The 15,087-nt window shown below is 38.2% G+C and overlaps 1 long non-coding RNA gene across 1 annotated transcript; it reads left to right on the forward strand.

The window, feature by feature from the left end:
* The first annotated feature begins 2,402 nt into the window (after positions 1-2,402).
* On the forward strand, positions 2,403-7,710 carry LOC121028060 (uncharacterized). Its single transcript, XR_005789040.1, has 3 exons — positions 2,403-2,564; positions 4,597-4,730; positions 7,360-7,710. It is a non-coding gene; the product is annotated as an uncharacterized LOC121028060 (long non-coding RNA).
* The last annotated feature ends 7,377 nt before the right edge of the window (positions 7,711-15,087 follow it).

The following is a 15,087-nucleotide window of genomic DNA, read 5'->3' on the forward strand; positions in this document are numbered from 1 at the left end:
ATCCGGTCTATGGTGGGTTTTTTTGTTTTGTTTTGTTTCGTTTTGTTTTACAGCAGCCTGAGCAGACTAAGACAGGGGGCATCCTGTCACTTCAGCTTTCTGGAAGAGTTTAGTTCATACACAATGAATAGTTCTTCTTGAAATGATTGGTTGACTTCCCCATTGAAGCCATCTAGGCGTGGAGTTTTCCTTATGAAAAAGTTTTTAAGTACAAGTTTAACTACTTCTTTTCTTTCTTCTCCCCCTTCTTTTGTGACTTCCATTTCTATCACAGTTTTTATTGCTTTCATTATCTCCTCCTGAGCTTGGAAAGCTAAATTTTTGGAGTGCCTGGGTGGCTCAGTCAGTTGAGCATCCAACTTTGGCTCAGGTCACGATCTCACAATTTGTGAGTTCGAGCCCCACGTCAGGCTCTGTGCTGACAGCTCAGATCCTGAAGCCTGTTTTGGATTCTGTGTCTCCCTCTCTCTCTTCCCCTCCTCAGCTTTCTCTCTCTCTCTCTCAAAAATAAATAAACATTCAAAAAAAGGAAGCTAAATTTTTATCTATTTCATGTTATTTGAAAGCTCGTGTTTGTTGATTCTTTTTTTTTCCCCAGAGGCAATGGTTGATTCCTTAATTTTTTAAAGAATTCAATATCATAAGCAAATTCTTTTAATTTGTGAAAAACTGCTGGTCTACACTCCTCAGCTGCCTAGCAATATACCTCTTTTTTGGGGGTATATTTCTTTTTTTCTTTTATTCTGAGTCTGATGGGCACACAAGATCATCCATTTTGGGTTTCTCTTCACCTCTAAATGAAGGTTGTCCTTTGTGAGGGAGGGTTCTAGAAGTTCAGTGGTAGGAAACAGGGAGACTCTGGCATTTTAGAACACACAGTCATTCTTAATCTCATGTTGCTTCAGACACACCACTGCTCCAGGCCAGCAAGAATGTTTTTCTGGTTTAGGGTGAAGCCACTCATTTAGCAAGTATTTTGCATGATGACTTAGCATTGATTTACCATCTCCTGACCAAGATCAGGAGAACTTCCTGAACTCAGAACCGCCTCCCTCTCATTGATTGTTCTGTTTGGCCACAGTATTAGTTCCTTAAGATTAACCTCCAACGAGGTTACATCTGTAGGTTTCTGTTTGTTCCTCTCCTTCCTCTGCTAATAAGCTGTGTTAATAAGAACTTAGCAGCTAGCTTGCCCTTCTAAGCAAGGAATACATGACTTGGGCATTTGTTGCTATCACATTCTTTAAGTATTTGCTGATCATTTATTACCACTCTTATGGTGCAAAAGGGGCACCGAATCTCGCCAACACAGCCAGAACTTGCTTTCCTACCTCTTGCCCAGGTCTGTACTTAAGGTGGAAACTTTGGTGAGGAAGGAGGCAGAGGCAATAAACCGATTCAAAATCCAAGCTGAGGTTGAGCTTGTGTATGAGGACCGGCAACAAGGCCAGTGGACAGGGAACACAGAATGTGCTCTGCAGGCAGGCGGAGACCGCCGAGGCCTGCTCAGGGTCCTCTCCTGGTGTCTCCGGCAGCTCCGTCTGATTTTCACAGCAACTCACCGCCATGCTTGGTACCGGTGTCGGCTTTCTGGCTTTCTTTTTTAAAGCTGAGGTGTCCGATCTAGTGCCCAGCTTTTCCCCTGCAAGCCGACACCTCTGATCCATTCTGTACCAACCGCAGTTTGAAGCTTCGTCCTTCCACGATTCCTTCTCTTATGGTTTGTACTGTGTCTTTTGAAGGAAAAAAAAAATACAAAATTTGGTTTCTGGTTTGTTTTCGTTTTTTTTTTTTTTAGAAATCCAATTCCAGGTGGTCTCCAGTTAAAGGCAGAAAACGTCAGCTTAATTGTCCCCGCCTCTTGATTTGCTAGCAATTTTCCTTAGAATTCACCATTTTTCTGAGTCTGATCATATCAGTGTAGCAGAGCTGATCAGATGTGGTGATGCTGACCCGAGCTAACAAATCTCACACAAAGTATAAAAGCAGAATGCTGACTTGCTAAATTTCACCGGGAGTTATGACCATAAAGGGACAGAATGTTCACATCTCCATAGCTGGTGCCTTTGTTTTTCCTCGTGTGCAAGCTAAATAGAAAGATAATTTATTAGAGGACAATTCAATAAGGATGAATCAAAATAAAATGAGTCAGTGTGATGTTGAGACTGTTTGGTTATTATCACGCCTAATGCCTTGATGTTGCCATCTCTACAATAGGACCCCATCTATCAGAGAGACCAAATGCTCATGTTAGCCTCGGGGTTCCAGGATGGTCAGAACTAGAACAATCTCAGCCAACATTTGCATCCAATTCTTTTTCCCCATGCTCTTCAGCTGAAAAAAAAAATACGGATAGTAGACATGATAATTTCTCATGTTCTTTTCTTCCTCCAGGCATGTGGTAATATTGTACCTGCTCACCTGTGGGCATCAGACATAAGCATATGGTTTCCTTTAGCCAATTAGTTGAGAATGAAGACTGTTAAGAGCCAGAATGTGGCTTGCAACCTTCTCCTTCCCCTGCCAGAGTGATTAATGATGCCTTCTTCATCCTGTGTCTCCAAGTGAGAATGATGTGAAGAGTCTCAAACAAACCCACATCATAAGCAAGGCATAAAACTTTCTCATTTTAAACCACTAATATTTGGGGATTGTTTGTTACCATGGCAAAATGAGGCTCATGTTGATGGATACAGATACTGGTACCCTGTCATAGGGAGTGCTATAAAACAAACTTAAATATGTGGTATCAGCTTCGTGGGTTATATGGCAGATAGTGAGGTCAATTTATCACAGACTGGAAGAGGGAGGGTCAGTATTACTCAGTGGCTAAATTCTTGTTAAAGGAACAACTACTTAGCAGGTATGATGAGGCGTTCATACAGGCTCTGGGTATCCGTGGCTAAGTAGAGAAAGAGAAAGAGGTAAGGGGAAGAGAAAGCCAAGAAATATACAGTAAGACTTGTGACACAAAAGAAACCCGGGTGTGGTCATTGCTCACAGAGCTGACTGCAATGAGACAGAAAAAGCCAAAAATACGTTTTAGAAAACTGTGCTGCAAAAAAAGAATCAACAGCCTAGACTAAAATAAATCACAACAATTTGATACTTACAAAGATCCTGGGGCTCCCAACTGTATACAGGCAAGAAGTGAGCTGACAGAGCTGCTCAGTTTCCAAGAAGGTATCTTGCCAATGTCCCACTCAGATATAGCCAAGGAGGATAATGTAAAACAAACAAAAGAACTACACAGAGTGTGAATTTAGGGAGAAAACTGGACAAGTTAGCTACTCCCAAGGAGGAAAACTAGACCTTATTTAAGAATCATTCCCTGCCAAGAATTGGGGGGAATCCTTACTAGGTCTTTGCAGAAGTTTTTCAGAACTGCTACAGAGAAGACTATGTTATGTGGGACAAGTGGATACTATGTGGTCCCAGTTCTTCCTCTCCAAGATTATCTCCTGCAGCTATCTGTCCTGGTTCCATTACTGCATATTGGATTATGGAGAAGCTCATAGACTTTCAAATTCAAGAAGAGACACATCCAGACCTAACATCAAGATACTGTCTAAAACCAACATATTCCTTAGAAACTCTGGGTTGTAGAATTGATGTCACAAGTAGGAAGAACTTTTGCATCGCTTCCCTTGGGTAGGCTGCATATTTTCCATGTGGGTAGGGGAAAAGACTAAATATTTTCTTAGTAGATTGCGAACTATGACAGTCATTAGGGCTGTTTACCCATCTTTTAGTTATTCCCCTTCTGCAAACCTGAGAGGATTGCAATTGCACAATCTTTTGATGAGAGCCATGGCCATTTGACCTGGATTTGGCTGAGAAAACACGAGCAGCTATGATGTGTGTGATGTCCAGAAAAAAGTCTTTAATAGTCAGTGCGTGCTTTGTTATTCCCCTCTCTCCCTGGTGACTGGCCCCGTTCCAGATGGTGAAAGCTCCGTCATCCTATGTGTCCATGTGACTGATGTGAAATGAGCATGTAGCATAAGCAATAAATGAAACTAGGATGTTTTAGTCACAGTTTAGGAGCATTTTTACATCCTGACCTATACAGCCCCGCACTCAACTAAATAAATTAAACAAAATAGCAAATATTCTAGCCTATTTTCCTCATGATTTCAAGAATCCTGAACGGAATACAGGCAGACCCCCAATGTACTGCATTCTTTTCAAATTGAAGGTCTGTGGCAACCCCGTGTCCAGTGAGTCTATCGGTGCCATTTCCCAACAGTATTTGCTCGTGTCGTGTGTGTCACAGTTTGGTTATTCTCAAAATACTGCAAATTTTTTCATTATTATTATGTTTGTTATGGTGATCTGTGATCAGTGATCACTGAAAGCTCAGATGATGATTTATGTTTTTTTAGTAATAAGGTTTTTTTTTAATTAAGTATGTATATTTTTTAGACATAATGCTATTGTGTATCATGCCAGCATGGTATACGGCACAGTGTATACATGTCAGTATAGTGTAGGTATAGTATGGTATAGACTAGAGTGTAAACATAGCTTTTATATGCACTGGGAAATCCAAACATTCATTTGACTCATTTTATTGTGATATTCACTTGTTTGCAGTGGTCTGCAGCCAAACCTGCAAAATCTCCAAGGTCTGCCAGTATTAGCAAAGGGAACAATTCTCTCCAAAAATGCACCAGAAACAAGTTAGATGCAGCTCAGGAATGCGACAATATTTTAATATAAGAAAATGGGTGTCATTCACTGCATCAACAGATTGTAGAACGAGCCATATGCTCATCTTAATAGATACAAAAAAAATGTGATGGGGAGTCTGGGTGGCTCAGTCAGTTAAGCGTCTGATTCTTGATTTCAGCTCAGGTCACGGTCTTGCAGTTCATGAGTTCAAGCCCACATCAGGCTCTGCGCTGGCAGCATGGAGCCTGCTTGAGATTCTCTCTCTCCCTCTCTCTCTCTGCCCCTCCCCCACTCACTAGTGTGCATGTTCTCTCTCTCTAAATAAATAAACTTAAAAAAAGGAAAGAAAAAATCTGATAAAATTCAAGACCCGTTCAATAAGCTAAAAACAGCAGGAAACTAATTTAACTTCATATAAGATAACAACAAAACTCCTTATGATATGCACAATTATAAATGGGAAAACAATGGAATCATTCCCTTTAGATTTAAGAACAAGATAGGGATTCCCACTTTTACTGCTGTTTAACAGTACTAGATATCCGAGATTGGCATAAGATAAATAAAATAAATTAAGGGCATAAAGATTGGAAGAGAAGAAATAAAAGTGGGAAGGGAAGTGGAAGGGAAGAAATAAAAATTACTGCATATGTTACTGTTTTCATAGTTAATTTAAAAGTATAAATTTTCCGGGGCGCCTGGGTGGCGCAGTCGGTTAAGCGTCCGACTTCAGCCAGGTCACGATCTCGCGGTCCGTGAGTTCGAGCCCCGCATCGGGCTCTGGGCTGATGGCTCGGAGCCTGGAGCCTGTTTCCGATTCTGTGTCTCCCTCTCTTTCTGCCCCTCCCCCGTTCATGCTCTGTCTCTCTCTGTCCCAAAAATAAATAAACGTTGAAAAAAAAAATTAAAAAAAAAAAAAAGTATAAATTTTCCCATTTAAGGGTGAACATTCAAGTATCCTGTAACCTGGCATTTATACTTTTACCTACTTGCCCAATTGAACTTTAGCATATAGGTACCAGGATACATGTATAGGAATCCATAGTTATCCTATGCATAATAGCAAAAGCCTAGAAAAAGAAATGTCCAGTATCCAATGTTTATAGCAGCACTATCAACAATAGCCAAATTATGGAAACAGCCCAAATGTCCATCAACTGGTGAATGGATAAAGAAGATGTGGTGTGTATATATATATATATATATATATATACATACATACATACATACAATGGAATACTACTTGGCAATAAGAAAGAATGAAATCCTGCCATTTGCAATGACATGGATGGCACTGAGGTATTATGCTAAGTGAAATAAGTCACAGAAAGAGAGATATCATATTTTCCCTTATATGGGGAACTTGAAAACTTAACAGAAGACCATGGGGGAAGGGAAGGGGAAAAAATAGTCTCAAAGAGAGGCACGCAAACCAAGAGACTCTTAAATACAGACAACAAACTGAGGGTTGATGGGGGGCGGGGCGCTGGAGGAGAGGGAGAAATGGGTGATGGGCAATGAGGAGGGCACTTGTTGGGATGAGCACTGGGTGCTGTATGAAGCCATGAATCATGGAAATCTACCCCCAAAACCAAGAAAACACTGTACACACTGTATGTTAGCCAACTTGACAATAAAATATATTAAAAAAAAGAGAAATGTCCATTGAAAGAAAATGAATAAGTTTGATACAGTCACCCACTAGAATATTATGCAGGATTGAGAATGAATAAATTCCAGCTACATACATCACAGATAAATTTTAGTTATCTAATGCTGGGTAAAAAAGGTAAGTCTTAGAAGAAACATACAATATGATGTCCTTTACGTAAAGTTTCAAAACTAGCAATAAAAATCTCTACATAAAAAAGTCTAATTGTATGTTAACTAACTGGAATTTAAATAAAAATTTGGAGGGGTGCTTGGGTGGCTCGGTCAGTTGAGCATCTGACTCTTGATCTCAGCTCAAGTTCTGATCTCAGGGTCATGAGTTCAAGCCCCATGATGGACTCTGTGCTGGGCATGAAGCCTACTTAAAAAAAATATTTTGTTTTTTTTTAATTTGGAAAAAAGTGAACAAATTAAAAAAAAACTCTAAAAGGTCATAAACTCAATATTTGATTGAAGGATATATAAGAAGATGTGTCATTATGAGAGGCCCACATAGGTAGACACAAGTTATTGATAATATTTTAGTTCTTAGTTTGGGCACTGTATTCATAGATGTTCATTATTAAGTAAAAATTCAAACAATACCAATAAAGTTAGAGATCTATGCATGGACCATTAATTTTAGATATGGAACTAGGGTTATACTGATTTTATTCTGTACCTGTGTTTACATCTATGCCAAAAATATAATTATTTGTAAATTCAGAGTCAAGTATAATAGAAAATACACACACACACACACACACACATAAAATTAGACTCTAGACAGATGGACAGACACTCATTTTAACTTACACATACAAGTGAATACCAAGAGGTTAACATGCGAGAAGTAATATCTACGCCTAAGAGCAATGGGTTGAAGTCAATGAAATTTTAGAAAGATATTCAAAAAGTAATGACTTATGAAGATGGTGAAGACAACATCAGAAATTGGAAGTGTTCTGTGTACAAACCAATGTTCATCTCTACACAAATTCATGTATTGCAATTTCTCTACTTCTGTTTGTTTAGCTTATAAAGATATGTGACCCTCCCAACCTGGGAACTTGTAAAATAACGATCACCGCTGCACAGATGATACGTGGCCTCAGAATGGTGTTGTCCAGCACTGGGATTTCCTTCAAAAGTATTGGCTTACCAGTGCAGGACTCAGAAAGACTACAGTGTGACTTTTTAGTACAAGAAGTTTCATCTAATCTGAAGGCCTAAGGTAGAAATAATCAGAAATCACCAAGGAAGACTTTTGCTGTCATCATTTATAGTGCACTGTTACAGACTCTTATCAACATATTGTCCCTTTCTGCTTTTACTCTCTTGGTAGAAAATGCCTGCAATCATTTGAAATATAGGCATTTCCCAGCATACATGACTTGGCTTTTACACACAGGCATACACTGATAAAGAAGAGTCTTATATCCACAGTCCTGTTCCATAGTCTCAAGATAACAAGGGTTTTGTAGCTGTTTTGAATCTTTAACCAAGAGTATTTGAGGAGGAAACGACCCAGAAGTATGCCTTTACATTCAGCATTAAAAAAATCACAAGGCACTGGTGCCCTGAGGTATCTACACCACTTTCTTTCTGAAGCATTGTAAGAGAGAGAACAAAAATGAACCTGACATCCAGGTTATAAGTGATAATGCATTCTCACCAGGAATATAATTTACGGTATTTGGTTCACTAACACATACCCCTTACCACTCTATCTTTTTAACCAGGGAATTCAGTGATTCCGTGTATAACTGGAAATTTCTGACTATTATCACTTTCAGGGTAGTTCATTTTAACTATTTACATTGTGAAGGGCAAATTCTTTTATGATACATTACTTTTCTTTGGATAGGTTCACATTACCCAAGGGTGGTCTTAGCTTCAAAAAGGATAAAAAGCTCAATTTGTTAAAATATCAAATATATTTAAATACATGAATTAATAACACAAATTTAAAAATCTAATTTGTTACCTTTGGAGGATAATAGGGAACCAATTCATTATCTTAAAAACTATAAACAGGGGCGCCTGGGTGGCGCAGTCGGTTAAGCATCCGACTTCAGCCAGGTCACGATCTCGCGGTCCGGGAGTTCGAGCCCCGCGTGAGGCTCTGGGCTGATGGCTCGGAGCCTGGAGCCTGTTTCCGATTCTGTGTCTCCCTCTCTCTCTGCCCCTCCCCCGTTCATGCTCTGTCTCTCTCTGTCCCAAAAATAAATAAACGTTGAAAAAAAAAATTAAAAAAAAAAAACTATAAACAAAGCAAACCAAAGCATTTATCTTGCCTTCCTGGTATGAACATATTGTGATTAAATAGATTAAACATCTTTTATAAAAGTATTTTAATTAGGAAATAAAACAAATTATTAAACTACAGTATCACTATTTTATATCCCCAATGGATTACTGGATCTAAGCATTTGTACTCAGCAGCTGCTAATGTCATAAAAACAGAACAACTAGATGTCAAAGTGCTTCCTGAAGAAAAAACACAAAGAACATAACACCTATAGTATCATCAAAGGAACTGACTAAGAGAATGAGCAAGGCAATGGATGTGATAATTTGTCACAATTTTAGATGACTGTGAACATGTGGAAGTGAACCATAACTTGACCCAATCTCAATTTAAAACTCAGCAGAATTTTTATACAAATTGACAAGATTGTGGCACCTGAGTGGCTCAGTTCGTTGAGCATCTGACTCCTGATTTCGGCTCAGGTCATGATCTCGTGGTTTAAGCCCCATGTCAGGCTCCATGCTGACAGTGCAGAGCCTGCCTGGGATTCTGGGATTCTCTCTCTCTCTCTCTCTCTCTCTTCTTCTCTCTCTTGCCTTCTCTCTCTCCCCAGCTCATACACACACTCTCAAAAATAAATGGATGAACTTAAAAAAAAATACTTAGGGGCATCTGGGTGGCTTGGTCAGTTAAGTGTCCACCTTTGGCTCATGTTATGATCTCAGAGTTTGTGAATTTAAGCCCCATGTTGGGCTCTATGCTGACAGCACAGAGCCTGCTTCAGATCCTCTGTCTTCCACTCTCCACTCCTACTCCCCTGCTTGCTCTCTGTCTCTCAAAAATAAACATTTAAAAAAATATTAAAAAAAAAAGAAATTGACAAGATTATTGCAATATTTATAGGTAAATTTAAAAGACAAAGGATAGGTAAAAATAATTCTTCAACATTTATTTATTTTTGATAGAGACAGTGCATGAGTGGGGGAGGGGCCGAGAGAGAGGGAGACACAGAATCTGAAGCAGGTTCCAGGCTCTGAGCTGTCAGCACAGAGCCTGATGCAGGGCTTGAACCCAAGAACTGCAAGATCATGACTTGAGCTGAAGTCGTATGCTTAACTGACTCAGCCACCCAGGAGCCCCAAAAAATAATTCTTAAAAAGAACAAAGTTGGAAAACTTATACTACCTGAGTTCAAGATTTACAATAAAACTAGAATCATCAAGATATATAGATAAATACAAGAGAACTGATATCTCAAGAGTAAACTCTTTCATTGGTTTCAATTGGTTTCACATAATGTTTTAATGGGGAAAATTGTCTTTTCAGTAAATCATGCGCGAATTACTGGTTACCCATAAGGCAAAAATGTCATTAGCACATTATATGACATATGCGCCACGTAGAAAAAGTACTCAAACAGATAAGGGACAAAATGTAAAATCTAAACTATCAAACGTCTAGACTAAACATAGTAAGGAAATCTTTGCTACCTTGAGATAAACAAATATTAAGCCAAAGGCACAAATCATTTAAGAAACGTGATATTAGACTTCAACAAAATTAAAACTCTTGAACTTCCAAAAGCATTGTTAAGAAATTGAACTGAAGTCACAGACTGGGAGAAGATATCCATAATAGTTTTGTCTGACTTGTATCCGGGATACATAATTTTTACAACTCAATAAGGAGAATACATATGCTTAATAACAACAAAAATTTTGACAAAGAGTTGCAAGGATGCTTCACTGAAAAAGATACAAAAAACGAACACACAAAAGATGCCTAAAACTTTGTCATCAGACAAACAGAGGTCACAACCACAACAAAATATGATACACGCTCAGTAGAATGGTTTCAATTAAAACGACTGGCAAAGTCAAGTTTGTTGAAAAGGCGCTGCTCTTGAAACTCAAAAACTGCTGGTGGTAACGCAAAATGTTACAGCCATCATGGAATATAGTTTGGCAGATTCTTATAAAGTTGATGATATTTATCCAAGTGAAATAAAAGCATATATTAGACCTGTCATGAATATTCACAGCATCTTTAATAATCATAGCCCCAAACTAGAAGCAATCCAAACTTCTGTGGACAGGTAAATGATAAACCAGTTATAGTTTATCTATACAATGTAATATCATTCAACAGTGGATAATATTAGAACCAAAAAAGTGGAACAAATTACCAACGTGTACAATTAGTTGGATGAGTCTCAAAACATTATGCTCAGTTTAAAAAACTACACACAAAAGAGTTGAAATTGTTTTCATTTGAAGTAAATTCAAAGGATAAAACACATTTACGGTGATAGAATGCTGATTAGGCATTGGTAGGGACAGGGATAATGGTAAGGGAGAAAGAAGAAAATGTTTTGTAGCCTTAGTACAGTTGATTTTGAAATAATTTGACTTGAGGACACCTGGGTAGCTCGGTCAGTTAAGCATCTGACTCTTGATTTTGGCTCAGGTTGTGGTCGCATGGCTGTGAGACTGAGCCCCACATTGGGCTCTGCACTGAGTGTGGAGCCTGCTTTGGATTCTCTCTCTCCCTCTCTCTGCCCCACTGCCCCCTCTCTCTAAAATAAAAATAAAAATAAAATAAAATAAAATAAAATAAAATAAAATAAAATAAAATAAAATAAAATAAAATAAAATAATTAAATTTTGAAACTCTTAAGGCAGGAAACAGTTCAGCATTTTATTTTTCCTGGTTGTCACAAACAACTTGTTACTGTGGCCCTACTTTAAAAAATAATAACCAACAAGTATCAATTGCTAAATATTTATCAGGTATATTCTATGCCTGCACTCCAAGGTAAAAATCCCTATATTGGTAACAATGAAGCTGTAAATCTCAGTAGCTTAAGACAGGAAATGTAGGTTGGGCACTTCTCTTGGTCAGTTCCCTTCCAAATAGTGGCTCTAGTATGCATACTCTTTCTAATTTGTCATGTCACCAACTCAGAATCAGAAAATTTCTGTCATGAAGGATGGCGGGCAGAAAGAGAAAGTCAAGGATCTGGCAGGAGAATTTCCAGATGGACCTTAAAGAGGGGACACCGCTATTCCTCAAATCATAATGCAGAAGAATCACCTTGAGAGAATTTTACAATCTCCACATGTCATTGACTCCAGGTAGTTATGGGGCCAAAATCAAACTCTAGGAGGAACCTGGAAATTTCGGTTTCGGTGTTTGTAGGAATACGATGGAGACTGATGAGTCGTAACTGTCCACTCCTTGTCACACATGCTTTACCTAATATCAAGTCTCATATATATAAGTCAGAGTGATTAAAACATTGTGGTACATGTATAGGAAAAGAGTTTAGTTGAGAATTCAGAAACAGATGCATATATATAAACATATAAAGTAAGAGTAAAGCCATATCAAATCATAAGTGAAAGAACAGACTCTTCAAGAAGTAATTAATGAGGTACGTATGGGGGAAAAAATTCAGTTCCTTCCATCACAAAAAAAATCCCCAATGGGTTACGCGTTTAAATAACAAAAACAATATTATAAAATTTTGGTAGAAAAAATATAGGATATCCTTATGATACTAGGGTAGTAAACAAGTTTTTAAACAAATGGTAAAGGCTTAAGACAAAAGCAAGAAAGACTGAAAGGCAAGCCACACAGAGGAAAAGTTGAGACAAGCCCTGGTTTGGAATAATGTATGTGCAACAAGTACAAAGAAACACCAAGGATTAGAATCCAGAGTATTTAAAACTTAGTCACCATTGAGAAAAACACAAGACATTAAGTAGAAAACTTGACCCAGGATAAAAATAAGTAACAGTGACCGAGAAACTTATGAAAAGGCATCTAACCTCTCTAACTGTCAAGAAGATTAAAACACAGCCCTGTATCATTTTTTACATATTCTATTGGTAAAAGCTCCAAATCTAAAGCATTATGGGGATGTAGGGAAATCATTCCACTCGCTCACTGCTGGGAAATGTTAAGTTGTAGCTACTTAAGAAAGCACCTTCTCAGTGGTAATTAAAAGTAAAAATTAACTTACCTGTACTTCTAAGTGCAATCTGATACAAACACTTGTATATTTGCATACAGAGGTACGTACAAAAAAATTTATTGCTTTGTTACTTGTAATTGAGAAAATTGTTGAAAATATAAATATCTAATAACAAGGGAGGCAACATTTACTATGTAAGTATGAATTGTTATTCAAGTATTTAAAGAAATGAACTAAATAAATAGATGTGAAAAGCCAAGTTGTAAAAGAACATGCACAGAATAAAAATTTACAAATATGCAAAGACACAGACAAAGCGATATTTTATAATTTTCACTAGTACCTATATATGTATATAAATGTATGGTAACTATTCTGGAAGATTACACAACAAAACAGCCTCATTCCAATGACTGAAATATCAGGATTGGGAGGGGTTTAACGGGACTGCAACGTTGTTAGTTTAAAAGTTTACAGAGAGGGGCGCCTGGGTGGCTCAGTCAGTTGAGCTTCCGACTTTGGCTCAGGTCATGATCTCACAGTTTGTGAGTTCAAGCCCCGCGTCGGGTTCTGTGTTGACTTGATTGCTCAGAGCCTGGAGCCTGCTTCAGATTCTGTCTCCTTCTCTCTCTGCCCCTCCCCCGCTCACGCTTTGTCTCACTGTTTCTCAAAAATAAATAAAAATGTAAAATAAAATAAAATTTTAAAGAGAGTAAATGTACTATTTGTGGGGACTCAAAAATGAAACAATAACAATACTAACAATCAGAGTAGAAATTTACCAGCATGTTAATAGTGGGCACTGGGTGGTTGAACTGTGATTGTGTTTTATTGTCTTTGCTCCTTTCAGTGGTTGTCTTGTGTTTCTTGGGAACATATTTTCATATTTAAAATTTTAAGTAATACGAAACATTGTAACGAAAGGAAATCATGATGCATGCATAAAAGGGGCTACTATCCCATTAAAGTTCGATGAGTTTCCTTGAAATGGAAAGTTTTTCACATTGACTGCGTGAGCAACCAGGAGCAGGCTGCAGAATGCAACATCATCATAGTTAAAGGTTATTGTTTAGCTAGCTTAAGTGATGGAGAATTTACTGTAAGGGCTCACATCTCGCAGATATACACAAGAATCAGAAGCAAGCCTTGTGGGAAACAGTGATGAGCAAATAAAGTTTATGAGGGATCTAAGCTGCCGTTCTTTTCCTGTCTCTCCTATTTGCATGAAAATGAAAGATAAAAGAAGGAAAGTAGAAAGAAATGGGTGGGGGAGAGAAAGGATTTATAAATGCATTCATTTATTCATTCCTGGAAAAAAGGTGAAGGAAAGAATAAATTAAGGAAGGAAGCAAAGGAGGAAAGAACACAGGGTTAAAATAGCGGGGAATCACTGGCCAACATTATTTTTCTTTACAAAATGGAAAATCCCGTAACTTATTTCAAGACCATATGATCCTGGAATTAAAAAATGTTATGTTATCATTTCCCCTGAATCTTTCAGAAAATAAGATCACCATTCTGGGTTATAAGCATCCCTGGGAGGAAACAAGGGGTTTCAGGAGCTAGCCTTAAGGTTTCTCACTGTTTCCTGTGATAAACAGTCCCCTACAAAATCATTCACTCTATGAACTACTCCACAGAAAGGGCACTTCAGAATGTAAGCTCTGAGCCAAAAGACAGTACCTGGTTGCCTTCTTGGAGTTCTTTCTTTTCCAGCTAAAACTGACGGTGGTCAAGTGTACCAGACCAAGGACATTTAGGAGACACCACCCGGCGTGCAATGTCCAACTGCTCAGAGATGCTCAACTGCATTTTCAGGTGCTATTTTCCATTCTGCGTCTTCATGACTCTGGCAGCCTCTTGTCCTATGAATTAATTTTGCAAGTATAGCTAGTTAGGACTCACCATTTTCATTGTTGTCACGGAGTTTGGGGTGCATCATTCATGTCAGAACCCTCTCCACGTCTTTTGTAAAGAATACAACATACAATTTTTGGGGCGCCTGGGTGGCGCAGTCTGTTAAGCGTCCGACTTCAGCCAGGTCACGATCTCGCGGTCCGTGGGTTCGAGACCCGCGTCAGACTCTGGGCTGATGGCTCAGAGCCTGGAGCCTGTTTCCGATTCTGTGTCTCCCTCTCTCTCTGCCCCTCCCCCGTTCATGCTCTGTCTCTCTCTGTCCCAAAAATAAATAAACGTTGAAAAAAAATTAAAAAAAAAAAAAGAATACAACATACAATTTTATGCAAAATAATCTCACTCAGTCCTCACGAATAATTCAGAAGCATAAGCCTCTAAAAAGAAAATTACATAAACATAACATTTTCAAGTATGTTTGGATTTAATGACACATAAGCCTCGACACCTTTCTGGGCAGATCTATTCCTCAATGCACTATGACTTTAATCTGAAGTTTATTTCAAACAAAAAAGTAGCTGCTACTGTTAAATGCTTTCCTCAAAATTCTACTATGAAATATGGAAATAATAATAAATATCCAATTCTCTGCATTCTCTACACTCTAACTATATATAGATAT

Source organism: Herpailurus yagouaroundi, unplaced genomic scaffold (genome assembly GCF_014898765.1).
Source record: "Herpailurus yagouaroundi ecotype Mexico unplaced genomic scaffold, PumYag 100, whole genome shotgun sequence".
NCBI classification, from domain to species: domain Eukaryota; kingdom Metazoa; phylum Chordata; class Mammalia; order Carnivora; family Felidae; genus Herpailurus; species Herpailurus yagouaroundi.